This window comes from Pholcus phalangioides, unplaced genomic scaffold, assembly GCF_987345545.1.
Source record: "Pholcus phalangioides strain wild (caught in Gottingen) unplaced genomic scaffold, Ppha-v1.0 ptg000001l_1, whole genome shotgun sequence".
NCBI lineage: Eukaryota > Metazoa > Arthropoda > Arachnida > Araneae > Pholcidae > Pholcus > Pholcus phalangioides.
The window spans coordinates 27,812,436-27,827,730 of NW_028301594.1; the positions used below are offsets into that span (position 1 = coordinate 27,812,436).

The following is a 15,295-nucleotide window of genomic DNA, read 5'->3' on the forward strand; positions in this document are numbered from 1 at the left end:
CCACTTAAGTGATCTGCAAATGTGACTCAGGTCATTTAAGTTATCTATAAATATGCCGCGGGCTACTTAAGTGATCTGTAATTGTATCCCAGATATTTAAATGTGTCACGGGTCCCTTGAGTTATCTGGAAATATGCCGCGTACCACTCAAACGATGTGAGAATGTGCAGCGGGCTACTTAAGTGATATGTAAATGTGCCGCGGATCATTTAAGTAATCTGGTAATGTACCGCTTGGTTCACTGAATTAGGTTTGAGGTCGTGGGTCACATCATATGATTTCGGGGGTCATAGGTTGAGCACGTGTGTTCTAAACATTAGGAGCTAGCTTCCGGAATGTGAAAAACTCAATTTTTTTGGGAAAAGTGACACAACATTTTGCCATCTGAGCACAGAAATAATACGTATACGACGAGAACGGAGCACCAACTGTTCTATGAGCTGACAAAAATAATTCTTATCGTAGAAATAAGCCACGCTGACGGTGGTGAGGCACTCCAATGGTTGGTACTTCTCCTCTCCATTCCAGAAGTTCTTTCTTTCACACCGAGCGCAACTCTGTCGCCATGGCAGTTGTGAAGGAGTTGTGCCGGATGTGCGCATGTGTACCTATTGGTTTGAGCGAATATCTACTGTTGCACGTGAAATTTTAGTGCTGCTATCTATTTTAAAAATTATGAGTGAAGTGTGATGATTCAATATTTTCTGCACCGTTGTAGACCTGTTGCTCTCTTATTCAAGGAATTGAATACATACCGTTTTTCTGGTATACAGTATTGTAGAACAGTGAATCACGTTTATATCTCTCTCTCTTCCTCCACGGATTCTTCAATCGCTTCACGGCCTGAGGTCGAAGTGTTAAAAAGCCGGTTTTTTTGGTTTTGATTATATATTCAGTCGAATGAAACTTTGTTGAAATTTAAGAAAATAGCAGTAGAGAGAACTGAATTTGAAAATAATGGAAAATGCTGAAAGGCACAATTCATCATTTATGATTTATAACCACAACTTGTAATTTCGTTTCGACTGAGCAGTTCGTGGGTGTATTCAGAGCACGTCAATTGATAAATGGGGAAAGATTTGGCAAAAAAAAAAAAGAGATGATTCAAAACGGATGCAATTTAAGGAGCACGAAATATTGATTGACCGCGTCTGCGGCCGATTCCAATGAATAAGGTTTTTGTTATCGCCTTTGTCCAATGTAGTGAATTGTTCGCTTGCCAATCTGGGACATTAATCATTTAGTTTGTCAACCCCCCCAAGCAATTTGGCAACTTGATTCGCTGATTCCGTTACACTGTGACGAAATGATTATATCGAAACATATAATATGTGATTGCGTTTTAAGTGGAGAAGAATTTTTCTATTTTTGAACAAGTCATTTTTTCCCCTCTTCGTGGAAAGAAGAAAATTAGTGCTATAGATGTCCTAACGTACCTACCTTTAAACTTTTCATTTTCCTTACTTATTTTTTGTATGCGTGATCGGTCATTTTTGTTCGTTTGTCGATGTCACTGTTGATTTTTTTTGCCACTTTTTTTCCTTTCGAAATTGTTTGTCTGCGGTGTTTTTTTTTTTTTTTCGCTTCCTTTTTTCTACCTGCTTATAATGAATGGGTCGAGAAGACAGTCTTGAGAACCAGAGCATGAAAAGAGAAGCCATGTGTGTGTTCCATTCTTTTATTTTCTTTAGATCACTTGCAGCCAATGTGAGGTATAAGGGAGAAAAAAAAAAGGCGAAGAAGTTCTCATGGCAACGCACATGAATTTAATGGACCGTTTAATGATCTCGACTCTTTCTGTGCCTGGCATGAGTGTTTGTGTGACTTTTTATTTTTCTCTCAACGTCAAATTTTGCATTCTGCTACCACACATAACACTGCACAGTAAGTAAAACGCACAACTTTGCGACGATTCTGCGTTTCGTATATTCATTTTTATTGATTTAAAAAAATAATTAATTTTTCCTTACTTTTTTTTTGGTTTTTAAAAAAACGAACCTACCTGGGATTTCAAAAAAGTTTCTTTCATTTATGATCCAGATATTTCTAGGTTCAAATCGTAGCATGATTGTTTTCCAGTGCCAGCCACCCTTGGGGATGGGGGGGGGGGGGGGGTTGTGAGACAGGTGCGGCCGCATTTACAATATTTTTTTTCGTAAAGTCTGAATTTTTTATCAACTCTGTAAATCTGCATCTTCATCAATTCTGTACAAAATGCATTTTCATCTAGAAAAAAATAATTCCGGGATTTTTTCTGCATTTTAATCTAAGTGGGAATAGTTCTGGAATTGTGAATTTCATGAAGTCTGAATTTTCACCATGTCTCTGGAATTTTTTTTCTAATAAATTCTAAATTTTCATCAATTCTGCAATTCTGAATTTTCATCAATTCTAAAATTATTTCTTTCATTTATTATGAATTTTCATCAATTCTAAAATTATTTCTTTCATTTATTATGAATTTTCATGATTTTTACTTTCTTTTTTTTTTTTTTTGATTCCTCTCTCTCACAGAAGAAAAAAATCGAGTCTAAGAGTACCCGCTATTATTTTCTCATCAGCCCGGGGGGGGGGGGGAACCTGGTGAGAAAATAATTATCCCGTCGGATAAGGGTGCATCTAGTCCAGTGTCGAGCACCGTCACATCAAATTACCCCTTAACATTAATGAAAATTCAGACGTGATGAGAATTTCAAATTAATGAATAATGAAATAATTCCACAATTGAGACAAGCGAAATAATTCCAGAATCAGTGAAAGCTTCCAGTAATTTGGACATCCCTCCCCTCCTTTGAGTTTGAGACTTGGCCTCGGGCCGTGTTGGCCCACCTGTTAAGCCGCCATGGACTAGCTTCCCTAATTTCGAAAAATTAACATTTTGTTAAGCAGAGATATTTTGGATAATAATTTTCAAGTTTAAAATAGACCGATGGATCGCTTAGTTGATTGTGCTGTTGGATTTCGAGTCACGGCTGAAAAAGGGGTTAAGAACCCCTGCTCCAGAATTACAATGAACACAATTACTCAATGAATTACAATTTACAGTGTGATCCATGATCACACGCATTATACGATTTTCGTCCGTTCTAAAGATTTAATTTAAAACACCCTCTATTCCCTCATCATTCATTTTAAAAAGTTTAAAAGAAAACAAATTCATTCGTACCCCGTGAACAAATACAAAGTTCCTAGTAACCTGGAAAGTCAGGGAAATTTGTGTAAAATATGTAACAAAAGTCAGAAATATGCAAATATTTGATAAAAGACAGAGAAAAATTCTGTGAAAGGTGGAAGCTGAAATTCAAAGAACATTTGGGAAGTTAAGATTTTTGATTATATCACAGTACAAATGATACCTCGGCAAACGAATGCCTCGTCTTACGAATTTTCCGGCTAACGAAGAATTTTTTTCGTGATTTTTCTGCCTCTGCTAACGGACATTTTCGTTTATATGGATGCATGTGCTACACTTAAAACATCAGCGTCGAGAGTTGAATTTCGGTGCCAGTCATCATCAGAATTACTCTAAATGAGTCCGATTAACTCATGTCCACTTCGGAATCTTTTACCAGATTTACCTACACTTTTTCTGGAAGTTTTTGAATCATTTCATGTAAAATAAAAGATTCAGCGAAGATAAAACGCATTGGGGAAACGGGAGCCTATATTTTCGGAACACGCTTTTCTTCAGTGCAAGACTCTTAAGCGTGAAACTGAACAGTCTGGACATTCTAGGAGCTTATCTTTTCCATCTGCATGTATCAGACACAGAAATGAGCTCACCAAATCACAAATGGACGATGACACTTATCGACTAGGTTGTGTCAACACCAGCTTTAAGTAAACTAAAACTAGTTGCGTGTGCGTATACATTAGTGTACAATAAAAAGATAATTAATATCTCTCATCTTTATCATTATTTTATCATCTTTATCATCTTTATCTTTATCATTTTTCTCATTTATCAAATTTTGAAGTTGTTAATTTTAGCCTTCTGTCAGTTTTTGTCTTTTTTTTATAGCGTTTCTCGGTGTGTTAAAAACGTATCTTTAAATTTTGAGCAGAACCTGAAACGAATCAAACGGTTTTTTATAGAAACCTATGGAAAATCACGTTTCGGCTTACGAAGATTCCGGCTAACGAACATCATTGCGGAACGAATCATCTTTGTTAGCTGAAGTATCACTGAATGTACTTTCTTCAGGAGTTGTGGTCAGTGAAAGTCAGAGAGAAATAAGAAATGATCGAATAGATTTTGCCGGACACCCCCGAAATATTCGAAGTAGGTCACCGTATCAGGTACCCACCATTCAACGGATATAAATGTCTTTAAGTCTTTTTTTAGAAAATATCTTGACTATGCCTATCTGGTAAAAGAAAATAAGGCGTTTGGGTTTCCAAAGTTTACCGAACTTTAAAGTCTTTTAAGAATACACGCGAAAAAAAATAACCATAATATGTGACTTGCATAAGAGCGCTTTGTGAAGTGCAGCAATCCATATTGTTCTTCTTCTACATTACCATAAAGAAAAGCAAAAACAAGAAGCGACCGTTTAAAAAGTATATAATGCAAGCGAACGAAATTTTAAATTCAAAAAATATATAAGAAGAAAACGAAACGAAGAACGACGGCTTCTCCATTCTTTCTGCAAAGCTGCATCAAAAAAAAAAAAAAAAGTGGAAACGTGCTTACTACAGTCGCATACCATCCTTTTGTCTCTCGACATTGACCTCGGGAATGATGTTTGAAATTGATGCGCTGCGTCGCATGATTGCTGTTACTTCTTGTAGGAGGCCCAGATTCCGTTTCTCTCAAGGCTTCTGACCCGTGACGGTAACGGTCGTAAAGCCGACTGCTCAAGTTTTCTTTTTACTCTCTTCTTCTCCGTTTTGTTTCATTCTTGTTCGTTTCCAGAAAATACTGACGCTAAAAGTATCATTCTACACAATACTGCTCTCCTCATCATCATCATCTTCAGAGGAGTAGTATATACTTATAGCTTAGTAATTGTCAGTGAAATTTTCCGAATGTTTACATTCACTAAATACAGGCGAGCACTTCTCATGAAAACTGCGAGAACTAATGTGAAGTTTTATGTGAAAATGAAACGTTATGAAATGACAGGTTTAAGTTGCAACTCATCATCACTATATTGTTTACAATTTTTGTTAATTGCATTTTTAATTGGGTTGCTATATTTTTTAAATATATGACATCCATATTTTTATGGGCATCTTTTTCTCAGCCACCTCGTTGGGCATTTTGCCTGTTGTGGCGTTGTATTTGTATTTGTACTGGTAAAAAGCGTGTTGAATTGTTTTTTTAATTTCAAAAACGGATATAAACTGATATTGTTGGCATATTTTTAATGGAAACATCAGCACAGAAATTAATTAATTAGTAAGAAGAGTAGATTTTTAATTAGCTAAAATGGTTAATTGAAGGTAAAACATTGGTCTCGCCCCTTGATTTTAATATTATCTACAATCAGATCAAATCTGGCTTTGAAAAGTTTAATATTTTTTACCTTGAATTTCATTTTTGATTCGCCGATTTGGTGCGATTTTATACATCTCCGAACACGGAAAACTTTAGCAGCTCACAAAAAAATAAATAAATAAAAAGTACTAAAAAGGAATCAATTTGTTTGTTTTTTTTTCAAATAAAAAAAGTATTGTACTCAAGAAACCGTATTTAATAATAATTTCTCAGAATAAATAGAAGTCCCTCAGAACAATTAGAAGCCAGAACGCACACGCAAAATCACACGCAAAAAGAATAATTTCGGGCTGCTAGGGCCAGTTGGTCCGTTCGTAAAGGCACCCCACTGTACAACTTCATTACATCACTGAATAAAGCATTGGTGATTCGGATGCATCCTATAGCGCTTTATGACTTGGTGGCCCGCGGGTTTTATAGTAAGCTTCGATGTAGCCAGCAATGACTAAAATGTTGAAGAGCCCCTGGTCTATAGTGTAAGCGAAAAATTTCAAGTCTAATTTGAGACCACCTTTTTTTAACATCATCCATTTTGGTTTCGTACAATTTAGTTAAGAATGACACGAAGCTGTTCACATAAGCGACAAGTACCATCAATTTTGCCGTTGCCATTATTCGAAGTACCAAGTACTCCGTGGTCTAATCTTCACCGTCATAGGCACTCCAATGATGGATTATTTCATTTCAAAGATGGTACAGCCACTTCCTTATAAGAGAGCAGCCATAAGGAGGATAACAAATACAAAACTTGGCAGTAAGTGTCCAATTTCTCAAAGTTTGATGCGAAAGACGACTGTGCTTGAACGCCCATTTCGGGCATTTGCCCAGCTCTGACAAACTTTTAAAGTAGCCTGTCGTTCAAGTCGAGTTCCGTTTGGTATATATATGCAAAATCGGACGATGATAGATCTAAAATTGTGGATTTGTATAGAGAACATACACACAGACTGACAGAAAATCAATTTTATATACTATATATAGATTTGGTGTCTTTCGTTTTACAGAGCCATCTGTGAGTAAAGTTTTATTTATTTCTTTTTTAATTTATCAAAACAAATTCTTTGCCATGATAAGTATTTTAGTGTAAATCACACCTTTTTTTATGCCAATTGATTGGTTTTTTTATTAACTTTTAAAATGTGTTCAGGACTTCTCGTCCACAATGTATAGTTGTTTTAAAGTCAGAAAAAAATTTTTTATCACCTCCACGTACATTTTTTCCTGTTGTTTTTCTCGCAAGGAATACAGCAACTTTGTAGGACATTAGGTCAAAACCACTTGAACGTGAAAAACAAAATAAGAGAAAAATTAAAATAATTAATCTTTAATCCAAAATGTGTATCCATGCTCCGTTTGTTCGGTCGCATCTCGGATTATATACAGAGAGCTAATATACAGAGCTCTAATCCCATACATTCCTGAAGAATTTGCGATCCTTCTCTTTTTTTTTTTTCCTTGTATACGTTCCAGTTTTTTAATCTTAATAAAGATTCTTTTCTTCATTCATTAACTCTTTATTCGAAAATAAGTTTGAGAAAAAACAAAATACGCATCTTTTATTAGCGGGACGTTCCCTCTCTTTTAATTTTCTTTTCCTTTTCTCTCCCCGTCAATATGCCTTTCTGAATTGAATGAACATCGTTATCGCGCTACATCGTATATCATTAAGCACGAGTACAGTATTGCTAAAAAGAAAATAAATAAGTTTTAACTAGTTCGGGGAGCATTTCGCTGGTACGAAGCCCCCTCCTTCTAATTATTACTATCATTATTGGAACCAAATTACGTTTCACAAAAGAACTCGGCTTTGAGTTTTCTTCTTAGAAAAGAAAAAAGTCACTTAGAGAAGCAAAAAAAATCTATCTTTATGGAGGTTCAACCATCTAAAAATGTGTATTTTTCTGTTACGGAAACTCATCTATAAATAACTTTATTATCACGTATTTTTGTGTGACTGGTTCGAGTTAGAGTAATCTCTCATAATTTATGAATTTCTCCTCATTCAATTTCCTAAATTGAATTGCCGTCTTGACCTACACCGAAGTACTACATAGGTCACAATATTGCGTTACTCTTATGAAATATAATATATATTCTCATACTACCTCTATCTTTATAATCTCTCGTACCTTACTCCAGTTATGGCCAACTTTTTCCTAATCATGCCGCTATATCAAGATTAAAAATTTTACCCACGTCTTTCTCGAACATAAAAACGTTTACGGGTGCTATTCATATTTTATCATTGTTCATTGAGGGTAACAGACGTCCACCGTGCATACGTGGTTGTCCCGTATTTTGAAATAATCTCCTAGTCTCCCGGAGAAATTGAATTAAATTCAGTAATTGGAGCTATTTTTTTATTTTCCTTTGGTAACTATAGCTCGTATGATTTGTTTATTTATTTTGAGACTTTCAAATGAAATTGTGAATGACAAAATACTGTATTGAACTTCTGCCCGGATTCGAACCCATGGACCTTGATGGTAACCTTCATAGTGGAAGACGAGCATCTTACCACTATATGCGCCACTCGGAAGCCGATGTTATGGTACTGGTCTGTTCCGTTCCGTACATGCAAAAGTGATAACAGTAACCAAATGATAACATTATCCGTGATTATAATAAGTGGCGTCGACTGTAGTAGGATAAATTCGCTCAAGTTTTAAATTTTCTTCAACCTTTAGGTATACTCTTAGAACGTTCTATGCTCTATAAACAACGAAAATAGCAGATATAAAGCTTCTTAAATCCTTTTCAGAGTTTCAACTTAGTAGTACACCGGAAACTCTTTCAGTAGTACTCGAGAAATATTTCACCTGATATTGGAATTTCACACATTTCTGATAACTGATAACACGCAATCCCGATGATATAACAGACTAAAAAAAATTATTATTATCAGCTTTCGGGCTAAATTTAATTCAGATTTACCATTTCAAATGACGCCCATGTCCATTGCCCGACTCCGATGAGGAGTTAGTGACCTTTTCGTAGGCACGGACAAATAGCGATTCGGTCCGAACCATTGACGGCCTTTTCTTTTCTTTTTTTTTTGCACAAAGTGCTCACGGTACATAATATGCGACCACTTATTGCTGGAAGGAAGACCGATCGCTGTTCACTGGACCGTAATAACCGACCTTTATTTTATTTTTTCGAATACCAACATTCCGAGGACCATACCTACCATCACCACCACTACTTCTTGCTGCACACGATCTGTTTGCATGCATGCATACACGTGTGTTTGAAAGTATGAATGATAAGAGGAAAAACAAAACAAAAAAGAAGCCGGAAGTGACGTAATCGTTTGTCCACTCTTTATTTTTTTTTTTACATTCTGTATGGCATGAAATGCGTTACGTCGGTACAAATGATACCGAAAAAAAGAAAATTCCTATAAAGAGAGGAATAGGATGTAGTTGGTCAATTGATAGATGCGTAATGTCCGAAAGAATGGATACACTTCTTCCCCCCCCCCCTCACCTGAACCAAACCCTTTTTTTTTAAAGGGGGGGGGGTGTAATCACAGTCGAAGCATGCAATTTTTGACCTTGCTTTTTTTGCAATGGCGGCACGACTCGATAGAAGGATGCTGGCTGAGGTCAATAGCTGAGTGACGTACTGTGTGCTCTGACCGCGATGGTAAACGAAACATTTCGATTCTCTCACATTATATAATACATTATCTACTCCGAATGTGTCTGGAAAATTTTTATTTTTTATTTTTATAGCCCGCAAAATGTTTTTGATGAACTGCATTTAGGATATCTTTACGAATGTTGGTTTTCCAGCTTAGCTCTCAAAAAAAAATGCAAAGGCCAAATTTAATGGATTCGTAGCGTAATTCTGAGTTCGTAGTTGAATAAGAAAATTTTAGGAATAATCATCCCTATATAGTATTTGGTGTGAATTTCGGCCCCCGCTTAATCGGATATCAACGATTCCAGCACGCAATATCCGAATAAGCGGGGTATCCGTTTATGCGAAGAACAACTCAATTGCCATTTTACAACGTTATTATAGTTAGTATATTGAAAACTGATGAAGAATCAATATCAATAAAGGTTCTCAAATAAATCAGACATCAAAAATGAAATGAAAATTATATTTAATTATAACAATACCAAATCATCAATACCTAAGACTTTTACTTTTCATTAGGAAATTTAGCGCCCCCTATTAGCTCAACAGAGAACAAAAAAAAACAATTAAATTTACGTATAGAAGACAACTTGAATACTTGGAGGCCACAGAACTTACTCTCAAATGCATTTATCTTAACCTAGTAACATATTTTCCCATTAATTCCAGATGTTTTATTCAATAAAAACATTATTGACATTAGTGGGTGATATGTATTAACAGTTGACGTGTGAAGCGTAATATTTTTGATTAAGTGGGGAAAAAGTCGTTAAAATTATGTCAAGAGGGAATTTCAACATTGTCTACATGGGAAAAATTTTGTTGCCTGAGTAGTTTATCCGATAAAGGGGGAGCGACTGTACTTCTCTCCGATTTTTCAGCAATATACCGATCACTCAAAATGTCTTTTTTTCCTCAAAACTCAAAATTTCCTAAGTGACCGCATACATAAAAAAAATTGAAAAATTTGCCTTCCATGTAGGCCCAATGCGTTAAAACGTCCAATTAGTGAAAAGTAAATGTAGTTCTAAGAAAAAAAAATTCAAAAAATTGCATAGTTTTAAATGCAATGACGAATACCAACGGAGATATAAGACAAAGTTTTCGGCATTTGTCGATAATGATTGAGGGTGTGGTTCACATTCACAAATTGCGAAACGTAAAGTTGTAAAAATTCTGTAATTGTTTAAAAAAAAATTAATTGCTATTTCTGGCGAATAAATAAAATCGTTGAGATTATTCTATTAGTGTACACTCCCTGAAAATGGCAACTTCAGAGCCGATGAATACTTGCCAGCACAGTGACAAGTTGCCAAAACAGTGTTTTTTATAAATTTAATATCTCGATAAATATTGCATTTAAAAATATGGAATTTTTTGCAAATACAGAGCGGGATCTACATTTCAATAATTAGAAGTTATAGCACATGGGGACTATATGAAAAGTTAATTTCTTTCTTTTTATATAATGAACCCCACGAACAAATTTCGAGATTTCAAGTAAATCTCAAAATAGGACCTCCCTATCCGGACCAGAAGGTTAGCGCAAAATACACCAAAGACAAGTGATATGGTTTTAGTAGAGGCATCAGATCTCAGACACACCACGCCAAACATACTTCAAGGCATTAGACTAGACTTAATGTCCTTTCCAAAAAAAATTTCAAACAAAAGACGCAACCGACTATGCACTCATTCACTGAGAGAGAGAGGGCGTAGGTAGAATTTCTCTTCCTCTACCATAAGGATCTCCTAAAAAAAAGGAGACTCTTGATATTGGTTCAGATCAACATGGGCGTACAGAGAGTTGTTCGCTGGTACGTCGTTTGCCCAGGGTATGTCTGTATGTAGGCCTATGCTGCGTGCCTAATCGTATCCGTCCGCCGGAGACGATGCCAACAACCCATAACTAAACCGTGTCACACCGTAACTGACAAAGATTCGACAAACAATACAACACATCGGAGTGAATAAGGAAAATAAAAGGAAAAGTCCTTTCTCGCTTATTATTTCGCTTCGGGAGGCTCGAGAGATACTTTAAAAAGCTGAATGAATTTCTCTCTCTCTCTCCCTCTTATCATCATCATTATTCTTGGGTTTAATTCCACAAGAGAGGTTGTTGGTGGTTTGTTTCTTTCCACTCTTTCCTCTCAAAAATGAATGGAACAGAGGTCATCGCGGAGCTCTCGTTAAATGGCGCTGAAATAACGCCATTATCATCATTACACTTTCGTCTTTTTTTTCTTTTCTACTTCTCACAGCGAAAATAACACCACACCTCTGTGTTATTCTTCTTTTATTGCCTCATCATTTCCTTTTATAAAAAATGTGCATCTTTTTTTCTCAGTGCTCCTCGTACTGATTTCTCTTACCCACGTCCTACTTTTTTTCTCGACTTTGTAAGAAAGAAATAGATGAATAAAAACTGGGTCTCCTCTACCTTTAAAGATAAGCATATTATGTATGTATATCAGAAAAGAAACAAGTTTTTCCCATATAATGAAATTAAAACAGTTTATGAGAGACGATGCTTTTGAAATACTTTACGAACTAACCATTCATGACCCCGCGTATATTTATATATGGTCGACATTATATACTTTTTATTTATGAGGTTTTTTTCAAAGGTGTTATGTGCATGAATTAAAATGAGAATCTGTAGTTTCCTTATAATAACCATTTAAGGCAGAAGTGCTCAGCCTTTTGAGTCTTCGGGCCAGATATGCGGTGTTTCTGCCGATCTCCCCGTTGAAAAGTCTCACCGCAGAGAGCAACAAGCCTAAAACGGCACAATTATTCAATCATTACACTTCACTCATAGTTCGAAACATAGATGGCAGATGGCCGCACAAGCATTGCACAGAAACAAACTTCCCTTTGGGTTCTCGACACGTACAAGAACATTTTTCAGCTGGGCCCAGGTCTTCTTCGACCACCTGCTAAAATCTCTTCTCTGAAACAGAGCGGTGTGGCATGATTTGGTTAGGAGGTGTTTCTGCCGCTCGCGGGCCAGAAACTTCTATACAGGGTGTCCCATAGATTCGTAAATAGTTTAAAAGTTAATAAAAAATTGAAAGAATTGGTATATTTGAATAAAAATGAAAGAGCGGTTTGAAAAAAAAAATATTCTCGTGAAGATTTTTTTTTGTACAGAACCTAAATTTGTACAGAAACAAATTTAGTTCAAATTTTTGTCGCCACTGGCGACCACTTCACTTACCGGCACTTACATAAGGTTTATATTATGATATTGGCATTGATGGATGAAGTACGATAGGTGAAGTTGTTTCATCTCAGACGCGAATCGCGCCGGCTAAAGCTTTAAAAATGTTTCGGACACAAAAGAGATGGAAGAAAGGTTCAGGTCCACTCTCTCCTTATTTGCTTTCGTGCATCACCTTCGGTCTCAACAAGAATTTGAACTATTTTCAAGATCCAATCTCAGATACGTCATTCTCAATGGGGGGTTGTACAGTTATTGAAATAAAACAATTAACTTCGTATTTTGTAGGGCTGTTCTCAAAAACTAAATTGGAAAGTTGTTGCCCTGTCTCTCCCAAGCACAACAAAAAATAAAAATGAAAAATTCACATTTAAAAAAAAACGTGATAAACTAATGCTTAACATACGTAGTAAAGTGCAAAATTCGCTGAGATATTTGAATTCGAAAGTAGCTGAACATGAGGGGAAAAAATAGTATATGAGGCATGTAAAATGAGTTTGTCCGTTAGTTTATGTGATTCTTTCCTTCATTTTCAGCTATTTTTGAATTCAAATATTCAAGCGAATATGTGGCACTATATATATATTTGGCAAGCGAATAATATTGCACTTGGGAAAGTGGAATTTGTTTAGTTGGACTTTAAGAGAGACAACTTTCTCTCTCTGATTGCTTTTTTATTTAGGACAAGCTGACCTCATAAAAAGTTAATTTTGTTTAAAAGTTAATTTTAAAAATCGAATATAATGCTCGGTTTCATTCTTAAAAGGTCTCTTCGCGTTCTCCTTAAGTCATTCTTTCGCTTCTCCGAGGCTTAATTCGTCCCGGACAAGTAGTATGCTGTAAGGTTTAGGTGATCATACCCCTAAACTTTAAAACCCTTCCTACAGAAGGACATAGACTTGGTTGAGAGGGCGCAGAGAAGAGCTACGCGTGCTTTTGTTGGCACACAAGACTTGAGTTACGAAAAAAGACTTGATTTCTTGAATATGTTTACATTGGAGGAACACAGGTGTCAGATGGATGTGATCGGAGTGTTTAAAATTTTCAACGAGATGGATAAAATAGCCCACACATGAGTTATTAATACACCGTCAATCAACTGCTTCGATAAAGGGACGCCATTATCGATTGATAAGGGACAATTCCGGGTTATGGTGTCGAAGAGAATTTCTCTCTGATAGGGTTGTTAATAAATGGACTAGCTTACCTCTAGGGGTCTTGAATTGTAACACACACAATTGACAAGTTTGAAAAGAACTTACGACAAACATGGGATAAATCGAGAAGCTATCCGTACTTAGATTAAGGCAACCACAATCTTTTTTTACGGCCAGTGTATTACAGTCGAATCTCGTTTCAACGAATACCATTATAGCGAAAATCTCGTTTTAACGAACACTTTTCTAATCCCTCAGATAAGCGTACGTAAGAACAATGCAAAAACTTGGAATTCCTTTATAACGAAATTTTTCGTTATAAAGAACTCCCGTTATAACGAACTCCTCTCTTGGAGTTCGTTATAACAGGATTTGACTGTATATATAATTACTAATAATTGTTATTTTTTTCTTTGGTGACGTATGATTTTATATTGGGTTGCTGTATTTTGCTTGTATTTGTGTGTGTTTCATCCATATTTTTTATGGGAATCTTTTTTTCAGTCACCTCGTCGGGCAACTTGCCTGTTGTGGCTTTTGTGTTTGTATTTTTATTTGTAATCAATGAAAGTGATAATTTCAGGATCAATAAAAATAATCATATCAGTATCAATGGAAAATTTAGAATCAATGACAGTAGAGAGAGAGAGAGTAACTTCATAATCAATCAAAAATTAGTAATTTCATAATTAATGAAAGTGCAATACACATGCGGCCCATATGAAATGGAAAGCACACTATATATGCCAGATAGTTTAAATCATAGTTTCCCAACCTTTTTTGTCCCACATCGCCCCCTTCTTCAGAAATGTTTTTCTCCCATCGCCCCCCAACGCAATGTAATCCATAGGATCCTATGTTATACCCGTAGCTTCTACCGCCCCCCTGGAACATTCTGGGAATTACTGGTTATTAACGTTGGGAATTACTCAATTAAAAAGAAAGCAGGTGTGTCTCTTAAAAAAAATGATGATATAAGATAAATACAAGAAGTGTATAGTTAACGGTGTGTGACACTTTTTATTGACAAAACCGTAGATCCTACAGGAATATTTCAAATTAGAAAAAGTATCCTAATAACGTGCAGTACTCAGATATGTTATTCATGTTGCATGACGTTTCTGAGTACTGCACGTTATTTAGATACTTTGTCTAATTGGAAGTATACCTCTAGGATCAACGGTTCGCCAGTAAAATGTCGTAGCCCTGTTACATATGCACCCTGAATAGCATACTTTATATGAAATGCATTTTATATATGCAGTACGTAGATTAAGGTTTATCCATATCAAATGGTTGAGCCTCGGGTCGAAAAGGGAAGGGGCCCTCAAGTTATTAAAGAATTTCATTCATTGTAAATTAAAATTTTTTTTTTACGTTTTGCGCGTATTTTTGCGTCGGTATTTTTCAGCATTTCTGGAAGCAAAAAGCGTATATGCAGTTTTTATTTCACGATTTTCTTTTTCTCCCCTTCATCTGGGCCTGATTGATATGAAGGGATCAGAAATTATAAAGCCCTGCTACCAACGTCAAAGATGTTTCGTACATCAATTAATATATATTATTTAAATTTTTCTGGGGGAGGGCCCGAAATCATCTTGCTTTGGGCAAATTCTATACTTGCCCACGTGGAAATCCAGCCTCACTCGTCGTTAAGAATATATGACGGTCGGAACTTCAGTGTGCCTCCAAGAAATGCTTTGATCAGATTGACATTCCAGGAGTATCCTCTAAAAGGAATATTCACGCTGGGCACAGGGTCGTCTT

At 35.9% G+C, this 15,295-nt stretch overlaps 1 protein-coding gene across 1 annotated transcript in view; it reads left to right on the plus strand.

Annotated features, from left to right (window-relative positions):
* Positions 1-15,295, plus strand: part of LOC149090248 (protein singed-like) — a 58,980-nt gene that overhangs the window by 19,591 nt on the left and 24,094 nt on the right. The window lies entirely within an intron of this gene.